This window comes from Haliaeetus albicilla, chromosome 2 (assembly GCF_947461875.1).
Source record: "Haliaeetus albicilla chromosome 2, bHalAlb1.1, whole genome shotgun sequence".
NCBI lineage: Eukaryota > Metazoa > Chordata > Aves > Accipitriformes > Accipitridae > Haliaeetus > Haliaeetus albicilla.
In genome coordinates, this window is record NC_091484.1 from 25,025,420 (window position 1) to 25,049,340 (window position 23,921).

Here is a 23,921-nt window from a genome sequence, read left to right on the forward strand (position 1 = left end):
AAGTACTTATAATCATTTTATATATATATATACACAGTCCCTCTCTATAGCAGGCCTGTGTGTGTAATTTTCTCTATATATCTATATGTGTGTGTGTGTGTATAACAGATACACAGAATGCCACTTGACGTGAACGTGAACCTTTCCTATCTCACGTTCGTGGGGCTGACTGCCTTTGTAGCTCTCTCAGATAGCCAAGCAAGCAAATATTTTGTGTGACTTTAAAAGGTCAAAAACTCTATCAGTCTGTTGCCTAGTGAAATATATACATTAACAACATTACTAGTTAAAAGGATGATGTAACGTTTGTCACAGGATGATGCCAATGCGCTTACTTTAATACAATATTAAACTAAGGTCCAGTCTGCTTGGTTTTGGTTTCTGTCCAAATGGTAATGAAAATTCCCGGTGGACCTCTCTGAAAGGGTGATCAGATGCCGAGGGAGCTCCAGGGAAAAGCGTGCTCTTTTTCAAGAACAGCCCATTGCACTCGGCACCAGTGTCTCTATGAAAGAGTCTAACTTCCAAGATAACAAGAGATCTATTCCTGCCTGCAAAATGGCAACTGCACCTCCTTCCCCTGTCAATGGACCAGCTTGGAAGCTCACATCTGCCTTCCACTGTGGGTCTTCAAGCTCTGAAGATTCACTATTAATCTAAATTTTATTCTTCCTTCTCCTCCTGATTCTCTGTATTTCTGTATCTGCAGAGATCTTCAGAGATGCCAGAATTCCTGCAACAGAAATTCCTGGCTGTCTTTGGTTTGGCTGTGGTTGCTTTGAAAGGAAGATCTATTTTTTTCAAATGGAATCAGTGCACTATGTTTAACTTCCCACAACCCTTACTTTATTAAATATATCAGAAGAAAGTTCCTGGGGTTTTTCTGTCTGTTGCTCATTTTTCTTCTCCATGCTTATCCTGTTTTCTCCGCACTGTCTGCTACTATTATGTAAACTGTGTTTGGTGAGCGAGGGTAAGAAGAATATGAGAAAGGAGAGTGGTAAAATGAATATGGCAGAAATATCCATTGTTGAGGAAAAACAGTTTTCTTCATTGCTGTTTGTAAATCAACTTGTCTGTTCCTGACTTTTAAAAAATAAACAATAGGAATATTTTATATTGGGAAGATGATGAAAGGGAGAGAAAATTTGACAGAAATAGTTAAGGATGGATACTGGTGAAGTTGTTAGTACCTCTCATACTCAATATGTGTTTGCTAACAAGAAACACAAACGTTTGCAGATGTCTCTGAAGGAGAACCAGAGCATGGAAACACTTCTTGTCAGATTGCTGCAGGTTGGTTGACCCAAACTTGATCCAAACTTGTGTAGATCTCAGTTCAGATCCCTCCATAAAGTTGATCTTTGCAGTAAGCCCTGAAGGATGCTGGCTGCTAGGCCTGACTCTCCCCGGGGCCGGCGCTTCCCAAGCATCTGAAAGGCTGCAGTAAAGACATGATATTTGCTACAGAAAGGACTGTGGAAAACCAAAACAAGCTCACTGCACTGTTTCCATTTCACAGAGAGGGCAAAATTTCCCAGTATAGGTAATTTCACAGCTGAGAGACACTATCATGTTGCCTTAAAGCGGTTAAAAAATAAGTGAGAGGATCTGTCGCCTTTTTTTCCTTGCTTATTTTTAGAAGGCGGTAATTTAATATGGATGTGTTTTTTCGGGGCAGGGGAGAGAGGAGAGTAAATTTGCACTGAGAGGAGGGAGAATGAATAAATATGAAATGGCTTCTCCTTGGGAGCCCAGACTAAGGAAATTACCTATGCTTAGCTCTGGAGAAAAGCAGGACTGCTGCTGTCATTGTGTGGGGATCACAACAAGAGCAAAGGGAGAAACGTACACTTAAAACTCACTGCTAAATACACCGGCCAGGGAGCCAAACCAACTCACGTCCCCTATCAGTAATTTATAACAAAGCCTGCACAGTGTGGAGAACCCATTGCTTGAAATCAAAAGAGATGTAATGACCTATGAAGGGAAAATAAACCATTCTGCCAAAAGGCAGAAGGTGCTAACAAAGCCTGCTTGAGCACTGGGGAAGAGAGGGCATCCTGGGGGAGGTGATGGGGTGCAGTTGGATTGTGGGGGGTCAGCCCAGCAGCCCCGCTTGGCCCATTCCTACCATCCCTGCTGAATGTCTGCAGTATCAAAGGGTGGCAGACCCGTCCGTCAGAAGATCTGAACTTTTTTCCCCTGACCGAAGTGGTGATGATCCACCTCCTGATGGAAGCCCTGGGCCTGGGTAAGGAGGAAGAGGAACGTGCTACTTGAAGAGGGCACGGCAGAGAAACTCTGAGAAAGCAACCATCCCAGGGAGGTTTTAATAGACTTAAACCCAGCACAAACTGATCTAAATAGTATTTCTAGCAGATCCAAAGAGTCTCCCCATTGCTACCATTAGAGACTGCAGCTCAGGATTACTGACTGATTTCTTATTTACACTGTGTAATGTTTCACTGCCCCAGCCAGGCAGAGGTGGGACTGTAAGATATTTAGCACTGGAGTCATTATGAGGCCCTGAGGTGTACTTCAGGAATTATCTGGGCTTTGGCCAAATAATACATTAGACAGTGGTGCATATTTATTACCACGTTGGCTTGTAACTCCCTGTCTCTCGTTAAAGTTTCTATGTCAGTGCAAGCAGAAGTAAGAGAGACCCACTAAGCCATCTAGTCCATCTTCTGTCCAGTGCAGGATTGCTCTCTTGAGTATAGTTTCTTGTGCTTTGCAAGCATAGTTTTAAATGTATCAAGAGATGCATCGCTTCATTTATGAGAGTAATCAACACCTAACAGACCTGTCAATAAGTTTTCATTTTCTTTTACATTTTTGCCTTTAAAAATATCATCCTGTTGCAAGTTATGCCCACTGGTGTTAATAACCTTTCTGACATACATAGATGTCTATTGGAACTTCCCCTGTTCATTGCTTAACCAATACATGTATCTTTAGGGACAGACTTTTACACACTTGCCCATAATATTTTGCTTTGTAAGTAGGCCTGTTAAAATGTAGGGGAAAAGGATGGAATAAGAATTAAAGTGCTACTCCATAGGAATAAAAGGTGCCCCAATCCACCCCTAAACTATTTTAATCTTCCCTTAAAAGTCAGCCCAGACAACCCCTTAGACACTATTGTTGCTCTCCACTGAACCTGCCTTTTTAGATGCTAATAAGGTACCCAGGAGTGAACTTAGTATTCCCAGTGTGGTCACACCAAAGCCATATGGAGTGGAATCTTTTCTTCCCTTTTCCAGGAGGTGATGTCTTTGAATCTGCAGCCAAAAATTTCCCTTTCTCTTTTTTTGCTCAGTCACATTTAATGCACTCTCTACTATTACCCTCAGGCTTCTTTCAGCATTACTTTCCTCATTTTCCCTTCTGAGGAATAACTGAGTTTTGGATTATTTTCCCTAGATGTCTAGGCTTGAGTTTCTCCAAGTTGAGAGTCCTTCTGTTATTTTCTGCCAATAGGTCATATCATGTCATCAGCTATTAAGCACAATTCTAAATGTGGATTCTAAGTTACGGATTTCTTTTTCATTGATTTTCAAAGGGGAGGAAGGAATTCCCAATTACCAACATGTCTGAATTTAAATTCCATCCCTCTGCCATCAACAGAAGAAATAATGGGAATTTTATTCATTACAGCTTAATGTACAATATGTTATTTCAGATCAAATATTTTCACAAATATTTACAGCTTAGAAATTGAAAATCTTCTGCTTAATAATCCAGAAAAGAGATCCTTCAAACCTTTATTCATAGACAAATGAGAAGTAGAAGATGGCATATTTAGGGTGTACAATAATTAAGTCTCAAGGTAAACAAGTATGGGAACAGTCTTTAGGATGGGTGTAGGATTGACTGGGAGAAAACTGTAGTCTAGTAATTGCAATTCATTCTCAATTCAGGATGCTATATTTGGCTATGCTATATGTAATGTATTTTAAACAGAATTTACCACTGATGTAAACTGAAAGATGAATCCAATTGAGTTATACCTTCTCTAATGGGTGAAGCAATTTTGTCCAATTCTTGCAAAAGTTGAAGTAAGGTACACAGATATTGTTGGTTACAAAAGCACTGCAGAAAAAGAAAGTGTTTGTCACACGGGGAAAAATTTTCCGCTTGTTTGTACCTAGAGGGAAAAGTCATTAAAGTTGCCCTTGTGAAGTTGAACAGAGTTTGCTGGTTTGCCTGGATATATTGAAACACAGATAATCCATGTTTCAACTCCACTTTAGAAGGTAGAGATGTTTCTGGCACCAAAATTTCTTCTACGTCAGATTAATTCATCGGATTGGATTGCCTTTTCTCATGTAATCAAAAACTGATACATGTCCTAAATTCCTGTGCAAAGGCATTACATGAAGATGGAAGGATGTAAATTCACTTGAAGGAGACAACTGAATTAACTGTGTATCAGCAAGCAAACCCCACCGTGACCGTTTCTGTGCACACACCGCCCAGCATGGAGCATTCCCCAGCATTAAGAATCAAATGGACGGGGGAGGGGGGGAGCTAGAAAAGCTATGGGATATTTGAAATGATCATTTGATGTCAGATCTGCTTGAGCATTTTGTGAAATAAACGTTGATACTTTAGTGGGTGGTGTGTTAATTACTTGGCATTCCTATGCAGAAATAACTAAAATAAATCCAGAATTTTCAAGGAAATTGCATAGTTACACTTAGGTTATGCTAGACCTTGGTGAATTTTTGGTGCAAACTTATTGACCAAAAAATGTGATTTTGTGTGAAATGATTTTAAATTGTCAGCTTTCATGGGCGTTTTTGTTCTACAGAAAGCAAAACTGATACAAAATCTGAATGCATCCAAAAGCGGCTCTTCAAAAAGTTGATTCAATTCCAAATGTTCTTCAATAGCCATAGTGAACAGCAAGAATTGGGCATAAATTTCCTCAGAACAGCTCTGTGTAACTTCAACAACTGTAATGGGGAATCTCCAGAGCGCTACTCTGTCTCCATGACATGGAGGCATGTCCCTTCCCTCTTTGGCTGTTGCTAAAGGCAGTATTCCCCAGATGGACAGGGAGATTTGACTGTAAAAGTTTTCATTGTTCAAGACAAATCTACCTTTCTTCGTTGATCCAGCGTCTCACACCCCCATCCTTAGCACAAAGTCAAGACCGAACATGTAAGGATACCCTCAGACTTAGTGTTCTTTGCCTCAAGCATCTTCAGCGTTTCGTGGGGCATCCCCAAATCCTCAGCCAAGTGCTCTGCTGGGGTCCAGTCTGCCATGACAGCACTGCGTTTGGCGGGACCTGGTGTGACCATGGCACGATCAAACCCAACTCAAGTCCAACCCAGGCCCAAGCAGGGTGGTAAGAGGAGAGCTGCTCCCTTGCCCCAGCTGCCCTGGGTGCATGCCCTGTGCAACTGTGTTGGGGACCACCACGGAGGGGATGGAGGCACCCGCGCACTCATTGGCCGTGAAGGGATACACACTTGGCCGTTGTCTACAGCACTTTCAACATTGTCAGTTAGCTTTCTTCCCAGGAGAGTGAAATGAGACTTTGCTGAAAAGAGTTGACCATCAACAGGTATTTTATTCTAAGATTCCCAACAAAGGGCTTCCCCCTTCCCTAGTTCTTTCTATAGAGGAGGCCTCACACAGATGTCTGGGTGAAGACTTAAACTAGACCCAGTTTCAAAAATGAATTTACTTTTTTTTCCCTCTAAGTACAGCCAGAGTCTGAGATGATGAAATACTGTGGGAATGCTATTGTGGGAACGAGCTGTTATATCACTCCAAAAATTGCAGTTCCTGACTTAATTAGCTCTCATGGCTTGAGATATGTAATGCTGACCATTACAGAAAGCCTGATAATAAAGGGTAATGATACAACACAAACACTTTAAATTAACACAAGCTATGCAGAAACAGCCTCACTAGGATGCTGTGTCTCAGTTTTAAGGAAATTCTCCCAGAGATGGGAGGTACTAGAGTCTGTCCTTTAATTTGCCCTACTTTGTCTGATTCTTCCTCTTTCATATGCTAATTTCCATTCCTTTCCAGGAATATAGACAATTTTGCATATTCAAAACTTTTGGAAAAGTATCCAAATCTTCTGACATTTATCCAGACCAGATCTAACACAGAATTTTCCAAGCAGTGATGAACCTAATAACCAATAGAGCTAAGTAATAATTAACAGCAATAATAAAAAATATATTGCAATAATCAAAGTGTAATAATAAAATAAAAATCCAAGCTTGGTCTGGGGAAATGGAAAGAACATTTAAAAGCCAAATGTGAGTTCCGTAATAAAAGTACTCTATGCCACTCTGTAGTAACGGCTCTAAAAGGTATGGCAGCATCCAAAAGCATGGAGCACTTGGCCTGAGTTTGCATTTTTTAAAGTAGTTGTCAAAAGTCTCCTTGAAGAGCAAGCCTGCTGCTTGGAAACACAGAGCAGTGCTACTGTGGACATCGTGGATGGGAGCGCCTGGGAGAAGGGTCTGACAGAGGATGGGAACCAACATATCCCAACTGGAGAGATTTGGGGTAAAACCATGGTGGGTGGTGGGACCTTGCAGAGCAGGGACAGTAGCCTGCAGATGCAGCCTCCACCGCAGGTGTGGCTTTGGCTGTGCCTTCACCAGTTGGTGCTGTGGCTCACAGCAGAGCTCTACTGGGAGCCTGCAGGAGCTTGTCCCACTGGCATGGGCTGGGCTGGGTGCCCAGCCGGGAGGAGTGGGAGGCTATCTGCTGAGTGCTGCTGTAGAGCCCACATCACACTCACTTTTATTTATTGGGAAGTGGCAGTGGCTGGGTGTAAATTACTGGAACTTTTTCATTTGCCTTTTACACAAGTTTTGTTCCCTTACATGAGCAGGGGACTTACTTTGGCATTAGACGATTGCCCCTCTGGGACAGAAGTAATAGTGGGGAGCATGTACCTACACCTCAGCCAGTCCAGGTTGTACCTCGCTGTGTATTTAGTTCAAGCTACCAAGAAGGGAGGGTTCATGCTAAGGTGCTAGACGGTGCAGTGTCTAAATTACAATGGCTGAAGCTCAGACACCATTTCTCTCCTGTTGACTTTGTTGTCAGGAGATCGTAGCCCAGCAGACGGGTGGTAACAAACAGCTGCGAGGCAATAACAACATTTACTCAATGAATGTGAATGAGAGCCCTACTTTAAATAAAGTTGCTGTCTGCTGACATCAGTACAATGCCATAAGGCAGTGACTCCTGCATTGTTTTCAGATCTGATCTGGGGAAGTGGAGCTCGCACAGGTCCACTTTTCAGTCCATGCTGAGATGTCATTGGGGTTTAATGTCTTGCTTGCAGGGGGCACCTTACAGGCTCGGGGTCCTGAATCTCATCAACTGTATTCTTCATTTTTTTCTCATCAGTGTCTGGGAACCATGAGTTGCTCAAAATGTCAGCTGACAAAAAGGAGACCAAGATTTGATTCATCATTTAAAATTAATCAATAAAGGGCTTTGTGATCTACCAACATTTTTAGTGTAGCTTTTAAGACCTGTTAGATCAGTACTGCTCTCTGGCCAGTTTCCCTATTAATACTTTGACCTCCAAGAATGCAATAGTGCAAAGGATTTTAAGCACATGCCTGAATTTCAAGACAGTCCAAGGGAGCTGAGAAAATGCTTAAATGTTTCCACGAATGTGTGGCTTGGCATCATCCTATAGCCTCAGTTTTATTCACATAGTGTGGTGGGAAGCAGATTGATTTTGTCCTTATGCAATGTTCATGAGAAAAGACTTAATTTTGAAAATATGATGGTTGGCAATGTGGATGGAGTCCTGGAGTTACCTGGAGACAGGTACATACAAAGTGAATGCATTAAAAATAATTTCTGTGACAATCAATTGTCCTTCAGAGTGGAAGACTTAGTTATTAAAAGACATGGAGGCTAGTAGTAACAGAAGATAGCTAAACATGTATGTATGTATGTATAGGACAGACAAGAACCATATAATTTATAGCCCTGATGTTTGGAAAGATTGGGGTGTTCAGCTCAGAGACTTTGGACTGACTCCCTGGGATGTCAGTGGAGCCCGTTCCTTGATGTTGTGGCAGTCCTGTTTGGCCATCTCTTGAGCCTGGGCTCAGCAATTACCTAAGGATAGACCATAATCTTATAGAGACAGGATAAGGCTTTCTGCACATGGAGAAGAGGCCAAGCTATTTTATATCCGTAGCCATAGCTCGCATGAAACCTTAGGTTTCCCTTTGGCATGAATGAGAGAGAAAGAAAAAATTCAGCTATGCACTTTGGTTTTAGAGAGGCCTTCTTTCCTAACTACACCAACCACTGCTTCCTTCAGCACCAGTGCTATAGTACTGTAACCAGAGAAGCAGCTACTGAATAAGTTTAGTGCTGTCTGCACTTTTCCAGCAAGTTGAATGTTTTTTCTGGCTGCATGGTAAATAACAATCAGAAGTATACCAGGTGGAGACAATTGTGTGTATCTCCAGGAAGACTATTTGTAAGTCTGTAACAGATATTCTTTTTGACTGTTCTCTATAAATTTAAGTTTGTAAGTACTGAAGTACTGTAATATTCTAGTTTCCTCAATAACACAAGTCCGTTAAAATGATTCAGTGAGTTTGTCTTCCTTTAGCCAACTGCAAACTTCAAGAATAAAACAACTGGAATTCCTCTGAATGCAAAATCACATCATGTAATTTAGTGGCTAAATACTGATATAGGTTTATTAGTTTAGGAACCTATTTCTTGCACTTTTTTTTACCATAAGCTCTACAGGTATCCAAAGTCTTCCTTGACATTTCTCCATTTTGTGCAACCACCTGAATTGGGCTGGGCTCACATTTCTGTTACATTGGCAAAAGTGCCCTAAGCAAGCGCACATTTTTCTGGCTCGTGTTTCATTACCTTCCTGAGCTGACCTTCTGGAGACGTCTGTTTAAGTGAACTGGAGCCAATGAAACACCAGGCAACAGACTGAAAATCTTGGTTTAATTGAGTCATAATGCCAAGTACACGGGAAGCCTGGTGACAATGACAGAGTGCTGTGCAGTGATTTGGAGGGTTAGCTGTTTCACCAGCTCTAGGCACGCCAGGCCCAGATGAACTCACTGAACTTGAGGTACAGAGCCACCCCGTATGTGAGCAATAGGATGCCGAGGTTTTGCCGTGCAAGAGGCGTCCAGCCGTCTGCCGCATGCCCAACAGATCTGATGCATCCCACAGCTGTGTGACTGCTCGTACACAACTGCTGTGTGCCTGTGTAGCCGTAATTTTCCCAGAAAAAAGTAGGACCTCCTGCCTGAAACCGTGTGCGTGTGTGAGGCGGGGGTGGTAGATTCCCATTAAATGGGAGTGTGTATCACCCAAAGGCAGAGGCTTGGCAGATCTCCAGATGCAGAGCTTCAGAAGTTACAAACCAAACTCTGCCAGAGCCCTGGGGGAGCTCTTTTTGAGAAAACAGTGAACAATCAGACCCAAATCCCAAGAAGACTGTTATCCCCTCTGGAGGCAAACCAAAGAAAATGTTCACACCAGCAATTCTGCATAAAACCAGGGGTTTGGTGGTGTTCTACTGGCAGTGTAGTTGGTTGCCTGGCTGGAAAACATAGATGAAGAGGGAGCTCTGCATCTTTGTTTTCTCATGCAAGTTTTGTTTCCAGAATTGTGGTGATAATAGGAACATCTTCAAAATCTCTGCTGGAACCAAGGACTATATAGGCAGGAATTAAGCACAGCTGTGCCTAGTAAACAGTATTTAATAACAGCTCTATAAGACTCCATGAATTGGAATCTTCTTGTAAGTGATGCTGCAGCCATGTATGGGACTAATTTGGAGAACCAGATGCAGGACACGTGTGGCTGCCCAGCACTCATGATAGACATGGTCGATTTTGTAATATTCTCTACTTTCCTGATATCTTTTTCTTTCCTCAGGCTTCTTACATTTGTTCACTGCATATGCACACATACCCTCCTAGACTGAAGTGCTGTCTCTGCTGGTTAGTGGCAATTTTGCCAATGACTTCTGCGGGACTGAGATTTAATACCTGGTGTATGAAATACTTTCATACCTCATGTATAAAATAATTTCATACTCTGTAGACTGTCTCACTTTGATATATTGGAAAAAGAGCAACATTTACTGTCTCTGAGAACTAAGACTGCCACGTTTTCTAGGTATGGTCTAGAGTTAGCATGCAGGCTATAATTAAAAAAAACCCATGATGCGCTGATCACCAAAGAAACATTTGTTTATGTTGCCTACAGTGCAAGTTGGCCATTTCAATATTGGTCTATCTATAATTACATTAATATAAATCAAGCTGGAGTGTCTGTGCTTTACCCAACTGAAGGCTACACTTGAGTTTTAGCAGAGCCAGAGGGATGAATCTAATTTGTTTAACAGATCAGTCAGATCGCAACTGGCCTTGTAATACAAAGGTGATAACCAGAGATACCAAAAAGAGCTAGCCACCTACAGACTCAGATCAAATGGGACCTTCTACGTGGGGCCCTGCGGTGCACCGATGACACCCGTGCTTCAAAGGCAACCCACAGAAGAAAAGTGAGCTCGTGACCTTTGGTTCTTCACAACGAACAAAGAAGCCCAAGAGACGGCTGTTGGGCTTTCTTAACTCGATTTGATATTATATTAAGAATACGCAAGTCATTAGACCTTGAACTGGTTGGATTTGCTGTTTCTCTGTTTTGTCTAGATGCCCTACTGGAGGACTTCTTCTGGATTTAGAGCTTTCTCACCTTTTCTGAAGGGTCAGGTGTACATGGGAAGGACTTTGCTAGTAGGGCACATGCTTTCAGCAGCGGTGTGCTTCAGGACCTGTGTGCCAGTGAAACAAGTTGAGCCGGTAAAGCACAGCCCTGCTGGCGTGTCTGGCCCCAGCGCATCAGGATGAGGATGGAGGTCAGCTCTCCGACTGGTTTCATGTCCCTGACGGACACTGCTGAGTCAACAGACCTCTGCCGGGTGGACCTGGCCAAAGTCATTTCACCGTTCTCCTGCAAGGCATGTGAGTTACACAGGTAATGACAAAACCAGAAGCAGCAGCAAACTATAAACGCTCTGACTAAGAAATCCCTGTTCCCATATTTACTTGCACTTCCCTGCCTGTGTCCCTGTGACATTATAATCCTGCCAGTTCTCTGGTGTCCACAGAGTATTTTGGGGAACAGAAGTGGTAAGACTCAAGCTTCTAATGCAAGTAAAAGGAAATCTATAGATAAGTCTGAAATTAAAAATTATAAACTCTAAATGGACAAATAGGCAAAAGCCTATTGCATCTTTTCTCCTCTGGCATCTTTAACAATACTGGGGGAGAGCAGCTTTAATGTACACTGGGACTATACACGCTGTGGGCACCAATCCAGCCCCTAACTGCACACTAATTTTGTTCTGACCTAAGCAGGGTCCTAATTCTGCTCACCTGCAGGAGAGGCTGTATTTCTCGCTGCTACCACCACCGGTGATGTCACTGGCTCTTGCAGTACCATCGCCCATGCTCAGCCACTGCTCGTGCTCCTGATCCTCCACCCTTCCTTCAGCTTTGCAGCTACCGCAGTACCCCAGCACTGAGCAGGGGCTGGCACTGGAGAACTTGCCCTGCTCGCAGTAATGCACCAAGGAAAGGCAAGATGAAAAAAGGATATTCACAACCCGAGTCAGCACATCCTTCTTGCTTACCCTCCATCTGCACAAACTGTTGCTGAAGGATGAGGCAGGGATGGGATCAGGTGCTCAGCGAGGGCAGGGGGTAGGGCTTCTCAGGATATAGCCCAGAAGAGAAATCCTGAGGAAACTGCAGCCTCAGCTCTCTCAGAAACGAGTGTGTGAGGGCATGCAGTCTTGCCAACCAAGACCGCTGCTCATTTCCACATGAGCAGCCAGTTTTGGGGTCAGTTTTCTCCTAGTTTTCCCTATGGCAATAGCAGTGAATGCATCCTGAGTGCTGAGGAGCTGCAGCATTAGTCACTGTCTCTTCCTTGACGAAAATACTAATGTGAGACCTGCATACTACAGAGGAATTGGCAATTTTTAGATCATTACTGGGGAAAAGCATGGCAAAGATTAACTTGTCTCACCGTAGTGCTAGTGTCTCCTGCAGCAGCGAAGGAAGAAAAGGCTTGACACCGCACCGAATCCACTTTTGTCTTAGCAGGGTACTGGCTGCATCTGTTTGAAAGGCTTGCATTGTATCACTGTTCTTTGTTATCAGGTTTCCCATGGTGGTCAGTGTTACATATCTTACATTGTTTGAGCTAATTAAGCCGGGGAATCAGGGAAAGCACATTTCCGGCGGGGATTTATTGCCAAAAGATATTTCAGCTGAAGGGGAAAAAAAGGAAATCTCCCTTTATGTCCAGCATTCCTGAGCTGTTTCATAATATTCAGCGCTCAGCTTCATGGAAATAAACTGACAATAATGTCAAGAAGTTTGAACTTGAGGAGTTTTCCTCTGTTTTGTTGAATTTAAAAGCACCGTAAAGAAAGCAAGGGGTCTGTGTAGCCACAAAAATAAAAATATTTGAATCATCTTGGTTGGAAACAGAGTTAGACATGTTTGTTAATAATTTACATGCAAATGATTGATTGCTCTCAAGGTGCTTTGTGCCGCTGTGTTATTTGCGCCCGCTTTTATGTTTCTTTACAAGAGAAATGCAAGTGGCAGCGTTTTCCATCTTCACCAGTCTCTATTTAGGGTGCTGGCAGAGGCAGAGGGGCATGGTTAACTACTGTCTACACCCAGCACGGCCATTCGCAACAGCACGAAGGGGTGCTGAAAGCACCCGGCAGCAGGACGGGCTGAGCCCTGTGTATGTGCCCTGCACCGGAGTGTGTTTTCCAGCACCTTCAGCTGCTTTGCAAGTGCTGCCCATGGGGCAGAGCCTGGGCTGTGACATGGTTGTCAGGCCAGCCGAAAAGGGAAGCTCTGCTCTTACGTATGGGATGTCGTATGTAGGTTCATTGTTAGGAAATCCTGTGTGTGAACAAAGCCCTGCTTTTCTTCCAGATAATATTAATAATCACTGTAGATGGGATTGGTGATGATGACAGTTTCTTCATTTTCACCCGTAGGTCTAAAAGGCTTTGCTGAAAGAAGTGAGGATGATTATCCTCTGCCTGCCAAGGGAAACCTGAGCGACTGGGGAGAGCTGTTGGTTATTAAAGGCAGCCAGTGTTTTGGATGAGAAGGTCCCATTTTCAGCTTTGTGTAACTTCTGTCAAGCCTTGGCTGTTCAGCGTGAGATTGTCTTCAGATGTCCTCTGAAGCATGGTTTGTTGCTTTCTGGTTGATTTTTTGTTTTTCTTTTTTGATAGGTAGTTTCACCTGAAACATTTCAGCTCTCCCAAAGGTAATGAAAAAAGGGGTTTCACGCATGGAAAAAGAAAAGGCTGGCAACTTTATCTTTAGAAAGCATTGGCAGTACCCCTCATTTGAAGCAGAGACTGGAAGTCTAATGTCACTATACTGTCACAGAAAATTTACCTAACTTCTAGGCCTCTGCAAAATTGCAGTTTGCACATGCTCGCCACAGAGGAGAGTGCTTTAGCCAAACTCCCCTCATATTCAGCCTGCAGTGAGCAGGCTAGAGTGCAACCTATTATTGCTATCAGTTAATCCTTTAGGTCAAGTGAGAAGAGTCTCAGATAGAAGAGATTCCAGCTTTGCTGATGACACATACAGGTGTCAGTGTGAAGCTGAATGATAACACTTCAGTCTTTCCTAATTTTTTCCTTTTTTAAAAAAACTGGAAATTACATGCCAAAGCTGTTAAGAAGATTGTGTTGAGATGAAAAAATCAGAGACTCAAAGTCAAATAGTAAGAATTCCACAATTAAGGTTCTCTTTGTAATCCCACGCCAGTCCCTTTGTGCAGATTTTATTATTATGATCCATCTTTAATTAAATGATGATGCTAATTTTTTCCCTAAGTCCCCATCCTCATGTAGTGCACAGGATGATTCCACTGTTAGAATTAATGAAGACTGTATTACGAAGAAAGCCCTTGGCTGTAGGGTCCTCATCCCAAGTGCTCCTGTAGCTGGAAGACATGCAGCCCATGAGGCAGCAGGTTACAAGATGGGAGAAGATTACATGGTGCCTTAGGAATTCGACTATGGGATGGCATACCTGCTCCCGCCACTGCATCCATACGTGATGCTGACCAAGGCACTTAAAGCAGTTTTTTCACTGCTGGATGCTAAATGCAAATCTGTCACTTCCAGTGCGGCTGCCTCGGCACCCAGAGGGTCCTGACCCTGCTGCTGCTTTCCCCAGGCGAGACACTGACTAAGCAGCACTGTGAGAGAGGATCTTCAGCAGCAGGCCAGAGCTCCCTCCTCACTTTCACTATGTTTTTTTTCCTGAAAGTAAGTGAGCTAGACTAAAGTGCAGGGGCCAGATCGATACCGAACTTGCATTCAGATAAGTCTGATGTGTAACAAGTGTTTGTGGGTAGAAACCTGCCCTGGTGCATGCAGTAAACCTTGGGAGGGAGAGAGGTGGGGAGAAAGGTGGTGTGGAGCTTGCTGCAATGCTTCCTTCTATGCTTTGACTGAAAAAACCAATCACATGGATAGGCCCTTCGAGTGACCTGCTGAGCTGATAGAAAATAGGAGGACAAGCCACCTGAAAGTGCCCCTGGAGATCGGAAGGAAGGTGGTACATGAGCAACACAAAGTCTGTGAAACCAAACCATTAAAAAACATCTCTCAGCTGGTCATCTTCTCTCACCTCCTTTCCACTATGAAAAAGGGCAAGACAAGAGGAAGGGGAAGGAGGGAAAGAACACTGAATATTTTCTTTTATACCACAGAAGCCCAGGTGCTGAACTTGCTACAAATTTTATTATGTGCAAAAAGGAGCTCCTAATCTTTTTGGACTGTTTCTCCCCTCGCTCTCCAGGCCGCACCCCTATCATATTGAAGTCCATTAAGAGTCCAGTGACGAGTGCCGGATGCTTGGAGAGCGAGCCGCAAAGGCAGTAGTGCTCCCTTCTCTCAGCAGCGTGCGGGCAAGCGAGAAAATAGTGTCCTTATCGCCTCTCCTGGTGCAGCAATCGGAATGCCGCGAGCAGAGCAACCTCCTGGACTGACAGCAAATGAGGAGCAGCAGCAGCGTGGCATTTTCCTGAGGCCATGGTTTGAGACGGAGCTGCTGCAGCCTTAATAGAGGCTGCAACAGCCATGGCAAACGTGACCCGCTCCATTATTGAATTGTGCGGTGCTGTGTTGCTTTTGCGTTTAATATTGGTAATTATGCAATTTCTAAGCAACTTCCCTGTCATAACCAGGGCAGCAATGCTGACAAAACAGGCTTTAAATAAGCACTTGTCAAAGTAACAGCTATTTTTGTTTGCCCTATTTAGCGCTGCGTTTAAGGTCTACAGTGGAAATCTCAGACAATTTTAAATATATGGTGCAGTTACTTTATCACTGCATCATGATATTCAAAATCCCCAAAGCTTGGAAAATAAACATGTTTTAACAGAACTTTTTGGTTCCTCCTGCACATAAAGGTCATAGCTTTTGCAAGACCTGCATTAGAGCCAGGAAGCACGGACAAGCTTAGGGTTCACAAGCCCTTCTTCAGGCTGTAGGGACTGCTGGGTAGAAAAGATTCAATATCCTGCTTTTTCCCATCTCTGAGACCTCCAGAGGGTTCTTCAGGGGAAAAGAAAGAACAAAACCACCAACACAAGACTTAGCAGTCCTGCTGTTCCTCAGGTAAGAACCAGACAGCAAGCAATCTCAAAGCCTCTTTGTGCATAATCAAGAAAAGACAAGAAATCCTTTTTCCCTTCCTTCATGAACCCTGACTGAGGCAATGGTCTCCAGGCTCCTCAGGCACTGGGTTGCCTCGTTTGCCCAGTGCTGGGAGCAGGCGGCACAGGTACAACTTCAGCACGTGGTGAGAGGTTTCTTACCCGACGTGCTGTGAAGGGGCAACTGTGAGGCCATGCAGCAAAGCAGGGATGGGCGCAAACCGAAATACGTGGAGGCTCACTCTTCAGGTGGGGAAAAGGCAGCTAGACAGCCAGTGACACGAGTGTGACAGTCATTAAGGAGTGCTTCCTTTAGGAAATAAAACCACCAGCCAAGCACAAAAGGATTGCAGAGTAACACGTGGGAGCAATTGCATACTGGTTTATTTAGGCTATTCCTTTTTTTTTTTTCCTCTGTCTCCTGACTATGGACTTCCTAGCCTGTCTATTCCCAGGAAGTTTGTGATGTGTTTCCAGAGAGTTTCTGGAGCTCTGCTAGGACAGTAGCCTCACACAGTTACCTTAAAAAAGCTGTGGGGATGAGGAAAAGGGTTCAGGAGGATCCTTGCTACCTTTATGCAGAAGACAACAGGAGCAACAGCATTTGGAGGTCCTGTGTTTTGAGCAACACCCTTGCCTTCCCCTCCTTCTCATCTCTACCAGCGGATGCCAGAGAGACAGCCAAAGCAAACATAACACATGGGAAATGATCTGTAAATCCAAAACAACAGAGGTTTTCTTTTATCAGCTGTTTCCTGTTGTCAAAGAATAAATTATTGCTTTAACCATGTATTTTTTAGTGCACTGTGCAGAGAAACACAGTAAATTATTTAACTTTTTGAGCATAACTGAATTTTATTACACATATTGAAATAATCCTGATATTAAAATAATATCATCTATGTCTATTTGTCCCCACTGCATTCCCTCTCTTCTCTGGTGCAGGGGATAAAAAAAGATAAGTCAGTAGCTTAGCAGGTTAGGCAAAAAATGCTTCCAAATTATTGTAATTTAATGGCACCTGCTTTATTCCACTGAGCCTGTTCTGCTCTGCTGCTGGAAGCGTGCAGAGAGGATGGTGTGGATGCAGGGCGACCCTGTGTTCCCAGAAATCCCCAGCTGCTTTGCTGCAGCTCTCTATCTAGTGACTCCTAAATGAGTTCCTGCAGCACCGGTCACCCACTGCTCCAGAGGGTGATCTAAGAAGCCGAAAATAGCCTCTTTTCTGATAATACAGGGCTCCGCTTATAAAGGCGGCATTCTGGCATCCCAGATAAGATGTACATGGCCTCCTCTGATTACGTTTTCAGCCTCACGAGCCTTTTTCTGCTGGGCAGAAGGGCTTATGTGGTGCTTTTCCTTATATGCGGGTGTTGCTGAAAACACCTTTCCAGGAGATGCTGTTGGTGGGGTGTGATGGGTCTGACGCAATCACGGTTGGGCTGGGGGGGTTGCTTTGCTCAGCGCAGCACAGGCAGGCATGACAAGGGCTATGTTAGGGAGCTACGAGGGGTGAGCAGCAGCCTGGTGAAGACAAGGGTGTTTCCAAGCTGTGGCCCAGGTCCTGCTGTGGGTACAGGGCAATGGGAAGCACCTTCTGCTGCCCCACCTGCAGCTGCAGGTTTTATAGCATTTGGGTGAGACAGTGGGTGATCTATGAGAAAAGGGAATAGTCCCCTAAAAGTGTGGGAACCACAGGCTTGCTGGGCTGATAATCCCTGGCCTAGGGAGGCAAACGTGATCTCTGAGATGTGATAATCACAAGTGTTAAGATATATTCAGCTTGGCTGAATTGCTGGCTGTAGATACATCACAAGCAGGTCCTGGCTTTTGGAGCGCTCGCAGGGGTGTATTTTGTAGGCAGAGCACTGTGCTGTCCTTTGGCGCCTTGCACACAGATACCCTATGTAACATCACCGGCTGGGCAGGGGTGCTTCTCTGAGTCCCAGCTGGCTCATTTCTGAGTGAGAAGTACAGAGTCTGGTTATGTGAGCATATAATAACTATGTTACAGAGCAGGGAAAAACAGTGGACAACCAGGGTTAGACAATGCTCTCCTTCAGTAACCAGGTCAGTTCTGCACCCTGGGATTAGGTACTCTGCCTCCAGAAATTATGCTAATTAGGAAACACTCGGGAAAGTGGAATTTCCTGCTACTCTGGCAGCTCCTCCTCTTGCCATGAGAGCCTCAGCACTTCACCTGGCATGCCGAAAGCGGACACTAGCACAGCCTGTCCCCTCCATTGTACCTTTATGGGGGAAAAAAATGGAAGATGTGCCGTAGTGCTCTCTGGGGAAACCTCCTGCCGTCATGTGAAACACCTCTCACCCGTGCTGCTCCAGCACTCATCTCTCTTAGGTCAGAAACTGCCATGGCTTCATCATACAGTTAAAATGCTGCAGAATATTCTGGACAACATGAAGGTGTTTTAATGTATGCTGATACTTGGTTTTTAGCCAAGGGATTTAGCATATGTTTGCATACATGTTGTTAAATATGTTGTTAAATTCTAGTGTAAATAAGGCATAGATGTGAGCTGATAACCACGTTCTAGGATAAAATATGACTAGAAACACTGGTTGCTTTAAGATTTGATAATCATGTAGTCTAGCAAGCGTGAATTAGGACATAGTCAACCTGCCTAAAGTATTAGCAGCAGACTTATCTTGAACAGACCCTTACATTTGGGGTACTTACAAAGGTAGTAACCTGTTTTTGTGGAGCCACATACTCTTGGTCATGAAAACAATGCGCCCAGATCTGATTCTTTAGGATGTGTTATCCTCTCATTTCCATCAGAATAGCTGAAGAAAACCCAGGTTAAGCAGCAAGCTTGTCTGAAATACAGCTGTCCCATTTTAACTCAGAAGTATGCTGTTGGAGGTCTCACTTCTTAGAGGTGAGGAGCTTCCTACACAGCTGAACAGTCTGCCAGGACTCCCATGAGCCATGTGAGGTGCTTCCCCACCTCGAGTGATGGACCATCCAAAGGTTTTTGTTTGAAATTTCAGCAGGGGTGGATTTCTCAAACCCACTGAAAGCTGTGCTGGAGGTGAAAAGGTCTGTTTAATGCTGCTTCCTTGGTCACTGGAGCACTGATGTTCACAGTGTGATGCCACCGTTTCGTGAGGGTTGGGGCATACGCTTAGCAGGGTGATGGGCTCCAATGCTGTGTTTATCGTTGCTGGAATAACAATGTGTATGGCTCTGGTGTCATTAAATAAGCAGGCCTAGGGACATTAAGGAGCATTTTTCTTCATCTAAGTTTGTTCCACGTGTTCTTGGCTCAGAAAGGCTCCTATTTCTTTCTACTTGTGCACTAATAGGAGATAAGCGTTTAAATGTTCTGTTGGGTCTGGGCCTGCAATACCTGTCAGATGTGTATCTTGGATATTTTTGCTTTTGCTTTTCATTGATTTTCATTTCTTTCGAAATGGGATCTTCCCAAATCCTGCGTGTGCTGTGCTTGGGAGGGAAGGGTTTTGCAGATGTTGCCTCCAATGAGAGCAGGTGGGGAAGGGCTCAGCAGTTACTCTCTACCTCCTTGCAAGGGCATTGATCTGACCAGCAAAATGAACGGGAGTCCCCACGTCTTCAGGAAAATCACCATGATTTTTTTTAACCAAAAGGTGAGCCTGCTGATTCCTGTGACTCTTGCAGCCCCCACCAGCCTGCAAGCTTGTAATCCCAGTGCTTCTTGCAATAGATGCAGGCAGATTTATACGCAGGAAAGATTTTTGTAGGTACTGTGAATCAATGACCAAGAAGAAGAGGTGTTTTTACTAGATCAGCTAAAGAAGAAAAGTTTTTCTCCTCCTTCCCTAACTTAGCTATGACACTTTTTTTTCTTCTCTGGCCTGTGCCTGAAATTCCTGTGTCTTATCACAAGTTAAAAGGGAGCCCCTTGTAAAACACGTATAAACTTTGTAAATGTTATCATCTTAAGCTTTTTTTCCAGGAGGCATGTCATCAAATGCACGGACCCATATAAAACCTCTAAGGGAGCAGAAGGCCGAAGTTGGGACTGAGTCTTGACTTGAGATATCAGACACTTACTGATCATAGTTATCACTTCACAGCACAGAGAGGTAATGTTAAGTAAATATTCTTATTTTTTAATAAGGGAACGTCTAGACTCCATTCTTTCTAGCCCTGAATCTAATAATATCACCTGCTTGTTCTTGGCAGCTAAGTCCTCCCCTAAAACAACGTGTTTATAGCTCTGCAACCTCTTAAAAAACAGTGGGCCAAACAAGTTATTGAATCAGCCTGAGTGCTGTGGTTTTAACTGGGGTTCATTTCAGTTAAATGAGGATGCACCAGGATTTGTGGTCCTCCCAAGGAGCAAGAGGCCAGGGAAATGATCTGCCCAGGACTGCGCAGACTGGGAGGGAAAGCTCGGGAGACTTGTGAAAATGGAAAACAAGAGCTAGAATCTCTCTCCTTCCCTCTTGAGCCACGTTTTTGTTTCAAAGGTGGTACTGTCCTTTCTCAACTGGGTGTTTAGAGTCTGATTTGAAACAATTATGATCGTTCACATGAAGCACTTTATTTTGCATTTAAGACTGTGTAGCAATAGTGATTAAGAATTCATGTCTCCCAGGCATGGGGTAAATTGAGTGAAAATAAAACATCCCACTACTGCTGTTCGAAGATGTGGCCTTTTATTTATTTTAACAAGTATCACGTTATTTTTCAAGTGTCATCATCTTACGAGGTTACTGCGTGCAAAACTCAGGAAGGCTTTTGTTGCAGGGCTAGGATCAGCCCTAACACTGCAGTGAACTGGTGGATCAGCTGCCACAAAATACTTCTACTTAGCTCAAGTATATGTGCTGCTAGCAGCACATAAAGGATTGGTCTCTAGACCCCATTCTGAGCAAGGTCAGCCTGACAAATGAACAGATTCTCCTTGCATGTAAAATACTAATCAAAAGGAAGGGAAATAAATATTTCAGCCCATCTCAGGTATAATATGCAAAAATTGATATACTAGGCAAAACCCTGAGGTCTCAGTTCCTGAGCTGTAGTGGAGAACTAATTGAGAAGCCTTGCAAGCTTGTCGTATTTTCTTCCTGCCAGGCTGGCCATGAGCCACAAGTGGTACAAGGCAGGTCAGCCTGAAGGCTTTGTCCAAAGAGCACCTGGTACCAAGGTGTGCAGCCCAGTGGGTCCCATCTCTGCAGCACGGTTGTGCTGTGCACCCTCTACCCTCTGCACTGAGCACCCACGCGGGGAAAAGGCAGACCTGTGGCTCTGCTCCTTGCCCCCTTTCCCCATCCACACCCCAATACTCCTGGAAACATCATCCGCAGCAGTCCTCCCTCCCTCCTGGGCTGTGACAGCCGGGAGGAAGCAAGGCAGGGACTATGGTTCTCTCCCAGAAAATGTTTTTCTTAGGTTTCTTTCCCTTCTGCAGGTGGGATCCTTTCAGCCTAATCCACCTCTGCAAAAAGTGGCTGTTGAAACCATAGGGAAGAAAAAAATGATGATGTGTTATCTCTGGGGCCAAAAATAAGTATTTGGTAACAGCTCCCCAGGTTCCTCCAAGGGGCAAATAAACGCTCTGCTGACAAACCTTTCCCTCCACTGTATTTACTGCCCAGCCAAAATTTCACAACTATTAAACACAGACACATATGAAAAGGAAAGGTCAGCTCACCTAGTGCTTTCTACAAGCCATTTTGATTTCTTCATGACAGCAGAGAGGATGCTGTTAGATGGAAGCTTCTGTCAGCATGGAGAAGACAGGACTGCAGGGGTGAGGCCTTTTCTTTCCAGTAATCGGTGATTTTTGCCAGAGGATGTATTGCTCGTCTCTCAGACCCATGCTGTGGCTTTTTATTTTTAGTCTGGATGTTGGCTATTGGCAATCATGATTGCAGTCTCTCAGAGCACTGCTTCGGGTGACATTCATCTGGAGAATGTTGAAACATAGGGGAAATAATTATAAGCAGCAGCTGCAAGACATTTTTCACCCCAAAGGACACAGAAAAAAGTCAGCACAACTTTGAACCATGAGAGTTCAGCTGAGGATAGGAGCCAACCCTTTCATCAAGCTAGCACAAATCCCAAAAGCAGACAGATCTGTGCAGTGTGGCAATTTCTGAGTAGACTTAGTCTTGATCTGCTATCTCAACAGCAGATTTGGACTGGGATCAACTCCCTGCTCCTGACAACGGGCCAGGTGTGCCTCCCCTGCCAAACTGCCCTCTGTGGCCGGAGCAGCACCATGGTCTCGCAAAGCCACAGAGGTTCTCCTGGTCTTGCAGCCTGGACCCAGCACAGGTGGGAGCTGCTGCATCCTCCCAAGGAACAGGAGTAGTGAAGTTGCAGTTGTGCCTGAAATTTTCTTTACTCTGTTTCTGTCCATGTGGGCAGTGGTGGTAGGGAAGAGAGCTGGCTTGAGCTACTTGGGAGTCTTCTCACATCAGGAGTGTTCTTTCCTTGCAAATCAGATGTTATTTCTCTGCTACTGCAGAGTGACAGGTAGCCCACCAAGATTCAAAACGAGCAGGGCAAGCTCCATCCCACCCAAATGTCCGCTTAAACCAGGTTTTGAACTTGGCACTGGAGAATGATTTAGGTCAGAAAAGACCTTCTTGTCCAGTCCCTTGCTCAAGGCAGGGCTAACTTCAAAAGGAGAGCAGGTTTGAATGGTCTGTGTTGGGACACAAGGGCTGCTGCGCGCCTGCTTGCGAGCCGTGGGGGGTGAGGGCTGCCTGGCCCACCTCTGCCATGGGCAGGATGCTGAATGGCAGAAATGGGATGTGTTCCTATTCACTCTTGAAAAATACTTGTTAATTTGGATACCACAGAGACTAGAAGAAGACTTTGCCAGGGCCTTTCCTGGCTCTTGCGTTATCATGGTCCTCTGCCTGGCTGCTGTTCAAATCATATCCACCAAAGCTTTGCTGTTGCTACTCAGATTAAAGCTGAATAATGAAGGACCAAGCTACCTGATTGACCCACTATGTGTCCCTGTTCTGCTGGGGCTGTTGAGACCTGCAGAGCAGGATTGGGGACCTTGCACTCAGTGAAAAGGCAACTTGATGGAACCTGAGATGGCTGCAGCCCTCTCAGCATACTTAGGGGTTTACAAGTCAAGTCAGTGTTGAAAGGTGCATGTAGCTCATGTAGCTTAAAGGCTTCCCCCCCCCCCCCCCCCCCCCCCCAGTTTAAGGATGTGTATAGCAAGCTAGTTAGTCAGCTATCTGTCCAGCCATCCTAGGCTGTTGTTTTTCACAAAGACCCAGACATATGTATTTATACACATACATACTTATATATGTCAGCATTTTTTGTAACCTAGCATTTATAGGATGCAAGACACCTCCCACAGTTAAATCTGACATAATAAACCATCTATGGTGTACATCAGAATATGCATAAAGGCTTTTGCTATTTCTGATGTTGAAAGCGAAGTTCAGTCCCTATTAGTCTAATCACACTATTTTGCACTCACCCGTGGGTGTTTGTGCTGCACACGCTTTTCTCTGAACTGCTGTAGGATTCTTTCCCACTTGTTGGTATCAACAGCAGGAGAACTTGGAGTGCTGGGGTGAATGGGGGGAATTGCAGACGAAGGCACTGAAGCTTTACTGGCACTCAGGCAATCTCGTCTCTGTCTCCCCTAAAGCAATCAGGTCCCAGCTTGAGCTAAAGCATAGCTGTGCAAGCAAGCACAGGTTCGAAGTGCAAATAAATACGTGCTTGAGGGCTCCCTGTGGGGATGGAAGGTGAGCAAAAACAAAGGTAGAGACATGGTAAACATACCCAGCCTGTCTGGAAGGAAGAACAGGTTTGCATAGGATGGGGAGCTGGGAGAACATATCACCATTCTGCTCTCTGAACCCTGGCAAGTCATCTGAGTTTCCATCCTTCTTACAGACGGAAAGCATATATCTAATTGAGATGGGAGGGAGGTTTATATAATTAATATTTGTTAAGTATTTTGACTTAGACATAGCCTAATTCAGTCATCTCCAAGGCTTTCACCAAGGTGCAGGAGGAAGATTGTGTTAATGTCAGTGAATGAGAAACCAGTACTCTCACATCAAATCTAGACTCTTCCTCTGAATCTTATGTGTTGTCTGTAGGTGTATACACACAGACACAGACACACACACACACAGAC